Here is a 4,719-nt window from a genome sequence, read left to right on the forward strand (position 1 = left end):
AGCACACTGCAAAGTCTCCCTGGTGTCAAAGCTGCTGCTATTAGATGCTCCTGGGACATGCAGGGCAGGAACCAGGAGAGCCAGACATCCACATGGGTGCTGAAGGGGTGGGAGACCATAGGCTCTAAGAAATCTACTGAACTTCATTTCAAATGGTGGGGCATGGGTGGACTAAGAGCCCGGAGTTGGGCTAGGACGGTGGGATGGAGGGAAGGAGGGAAGGAGGGATGGGGAAGGAAAACGGTGAAGAAGTTCCTTGCAAATCTCCTACTAAGAAATCCAATAAAACAAAAACCAACAACAAAGTATTGCTGCCAGTAACAGTTACAACCACAAACCCAGAAGAGGGCTGCAAGGCCACTTTGTCTCAGTGCGGTCTTTCCTGCCGCACCTGCTCCTTAGCCATGGTTCTCCCCAAGCTACAGGAACGTGGGCAGCGCAGACACTGATGAAGGCTCCCCATCAGAACCTCCTGTAAGGACAGGACTCTGGAGGAAGGAGCTGGGGGGCTCAGGGGGAGGCAGCTTACATCCAGCACCACCCTTGCTTTGGGTGACCTTCACTTTGAGTCTCTTTTCCAAACCAAACCTAGGACATGGGAAATGACAAGTGCACGTGTATTTATAGGAACAGTAAGTTGGAACACAGGAAACTCTTGACTTCTGAAAGGAGTCTCTCCCACAGCCATTTCTAATCCTCTTATTTAAGAACACAAATGAAACACATTGAAAAAGCACCTTTGGACATTTCCATACAGAGTTAATGGAGGACCTGTTCACATTATACATCCCCGCCACCGTTGAATTCAACACACCACTCTAATTTATTCTAAAATGTCTCTTTTCTGGCAAAGACCCAAAACTTTCTTAAATTCTTTTCATTCATCTTCTCCTCCATCACCAGGCTCAGCAGCTGGAATTCTTTTTGAGGCTGTTTCTTCAAGTCTCACTTCACAAGAGTTGTGGCATATATGGCAACAGAAGAGACTAGCAGCCCCTTGTTGAGATGCGGGTACTGGTGGTCCCAGCAATTCAGAGTCAGGGCTCAGTAAATTGATAAATTCCGTACAGTATGGCCCTTCAGGGTCACTCCTAAATAGGAGGAACTATTTGGTGTGAGAATGGAGAGAGCTTGCTGTCTTTGAAATTGAGACCATTCTGGAAATTTTACAATATTGATTGGTGCTGCGGAAAACTTCACAGAGACTCTCACTCATCATTTGAAATACAACTAACTCTGAAAATTTCTTGCCGGTCCCATGACTCTGCAGTGAATACTATTTAGATAGCTTGATATAATGTAAAGTAAATATGGTTGAGAGTTTGAAATTACAAAATAACTATATTGGGAGTATAAAAGGATGTGGAGTACGGGTGTAAGACAGATAAATGCTCACCTACCACAATATAAAATCAATATAAAATGTCTGGAATGTTAAACCAGGAAATAGCACTCAGAGTGTGAATTTGGAAATATGAAAATTCCAGAGGAAAGAACTAGACAAATTCATAGTGATTGCCTGAGGGAGTTTTGCTCAATTCTTCCATAGGGAACATCTAGAAAAGCTGGAGAAACTATTTTTTAAATCTATTTAAAGGCATTGGAGAACTATAAGGCAGTAAACAGGGTGAAGATACAGGAGAAAGATTTGGATCAATTGAAATCAAGAGACTAATTAATTAATGGGATTAAGACCTGTTCATCAAAAAGGACCATCAGTGAGCAAATAGGAAACGAGCATATGGGAGAATACATGTATCTGAAAAGGGTTCATGGCCAAAATACGAAAGCCCTCCCACTGATCAATAAGAAAAAGACAACACAAAAGTAAAACGGACAAGAGACTTAAAAATTTCACTAAAGGATATCCAATGTCCAAAATCAAATGAAGATATTCAATCTCCTGTAGTCATCAGGGAAATGCAAGTTAAAACCACACTGAAATACCACTACATACACCCGAGTATGGCTACAATTAAGATGACTGACAGTGTGGAGCAGTTTAAACTCTCCTGTGTTATTGGTGAGCTGGTTATGTTCCATTTCTTGACTTGGGTGATGACATGTGTGTGTCCACTTTGTGACAATACACACTTGGGTGTGTCCACTTTGTGACAATACATTTGTGGCAACTAATTTGTTCACTTTTCTATAAGGCATTATTGCATACAAAAAAAAATGTATTTTAATTTTCTTTTAATTTAAAAAAAATTTTTTAAAAATCCCAAATACCTTATCTTTGTTAGGGTTGGCCTCTGGTCTAAGCGTGTTTCCTTGCTCAGCCCCAACCAAAGGAAAAACACAAGTGCTTGTGCCGGGGGGTGGGGTGTGGGCGTGGGGAGATGGAAGGAAGATGGAGTGAGACAGGGGGCTGCAAACATTTCATTGTGAGTTTTTGGTATTATTTAATGTTCAACTCTGTGCAGACATTTCATTAATAATACTTTGATATACACAGAATACACAGTCAACATATACATATACAAAATGGAGATGTTAACTTCTGCCCTTGGCAGAAGACAGAGGAAATAGAATTAGCCAGAATTTAAAAATTAAACCACCATCAAAGAAAAACAACATTCTTTCAGCAGGTGAATATACATGATATTTACATGTACATGAATATATATTACATGTACATCTCATAAACATCACAATATATATGATGTCTTGCTCAATTTTATTTTTCTTAAGATTAAAGAAACTTTTCATCTGTTTTACTTAGCACTCAAATATTTTCTCTCTCCATGACCACAATAACTTGCGTTTAGATTGACCTGTTAAAAAATTAAACGTTTGCATTGTCCAGACAATTCCACAGAAGGAACTTGCTAGGTCTCTGTGGCCCTCTCAGGCCTCACGGGTCTAGGCAATAGAGGCGGCTTTATTCCTGAAACTTGGGGACCTGCTCCAACAGGCTGCAAATTGTGTTTCTTTTCCCAGCACAGACCCTGCACCTCAACAGGCCCATGTTTTCCTGTCTCCTCCCTGGGAAGGTCACCTCACTGAGACGTGATAAAAATCAATGACATCATGTCTCATCGGGTCCAGCGCCTTCAGGAAGCAGGTGCCACGGTGGAGTGGAGGATGGAGCAGTTTTCTGCTGCTCTGCCCTGGGTTTACTGCTAAGCAGCCCTCAGGGCCTAACACTTGAGGCCGCTTTCGTGGTTTTTCCAATGACCTTGGCTATTTATGGGCTCCCAACTCTTTCCCCAGATGCAGCTGTGCTGTCGAGCTAGCGTCTTCCAGGCCTGCAGGTCGTGCCAAGCCTGGAGGGATTTGCAAAAATAAGTCACCAGTGTTTCTGTGCGCTGGTCCATGTGAAAACAAGAGAGCCTTTTTGGAAAGGGGACCAGAACTCACTACTGCTGCTTCTAGGGAAGACTTTCAGGCTTAGTGTCCATCGAAGGAGGGAAAGCTGGTGGGGGTCCCTGGCTGGTAAAGGCACCACCTCTAGCCTTGCTCATGCTGCAGCCCCCAGATGAGCTTGGGGCAGGAGTTCCCCACCTGCCGTCCCTGCCAGAGACAACCATAGGAACCTGCTTGGAATCCAAAGACTGAGTTACAGTCCTAGCTGTGTGTTGTTTCACTGCTTGGAGATTCAGGGTTTGATTTGTTTTTGTTTCTCCTCCAGGATTAAAAGGTACATAGAAAAAAGTAGCACAGTGCTAGCACAAAATAAAGGCACGTTCACACCCGGTGGGTGACAGAGACAAGGTTACGCTGTGTAAGTTGACCATCCGGGTGTCTCTGGTTCCTTGGATCTGCCTTCCGTTCCTCTCGTCTGGATGCTCCATTCCTTGTCCTTGGGGTGAAACGGACCTCTTTGGAGGTCTAGGCAACTGCTCTGGAAATCTGAGAAGGAAATTCACTGGGCTGGTTTTCTTTTTTAACATATAATAAAATGGACAGATCCTAAGTGTATACTTCAATGTATTTTTTAATTTTTAATAATATTTGGTTATCCACTCAGTTTTTTTTAATTGGAGTATAGTTGGTTTACAACTATATTAGTTATATTAGTTTCAGTTGTACAGCAAAATGATTCAGTTATATATGTATATATCTTCTTTTTCAGATTCTTTTCCATTATAGGTTATTAAAAGATATTGAATAAAATATAGTTCCCTGTGCTGTACAGTAGGTCCTTGTGGTTTATTCAATGCATTTTGACAATTGTCTATACCCATGTAATCATTACCTCAGTCAAGATGTAGAATATTTACATCAGTTTGGAAAGTGCTCTTACTCTTTTTTTGTTTTGTTTTGTTTTTGCCAGTACCCACCCCTGCCCCAACTCAGATAACCACTGTCGTAATTTCCATCAACATAGATTAGTTTTGCCTGTTCCTGAACTTCAAGTAAAGAGAATCATTCAATGAATCTTTCGCACCTGGCTTTTTTGACATACTTTTTTTGCGGTTCTCCAAGGCGTCACATCTATCAGCAGTTTGTTGTTTTTCACTGCACTGTATGGATTGCCCACAATTTATTTATCTCGTCTCCTGGTGAGGTTTGTTGTTTTCAGCAAACTGGGTTCCTTCCAGTTACTCGGTACTACAAATAAAGTAACCACGGACCATTCTTATACAAATGTTTTTGTAGATGGGTTTTTATTTATCTCAGGTAAATATTAAGAGTGAAGTTGCCGAGTCGTAGGGTAGGAGTATGTTACTTTGAAAAAAACTGCCAAGGCAATTTCCAAAACGGTTGTAACAT

Source organism: Hippopotamus amphibius, chromosome 3, assembly GCF_030028045.1.
Source record: "Hippopotamus amphibius kiboko isolate mHipAmp2 chromosome 3, mHipAmp2.hap2, whole genome shotgun sequence".
Classification (NCBI taxonomy): Eukaryota; Metazoa; Chordata; class Mammalia; order Artiodactyla; family Hippopotamidae; genus Hippopotamus; species Hippopotamus amphibius.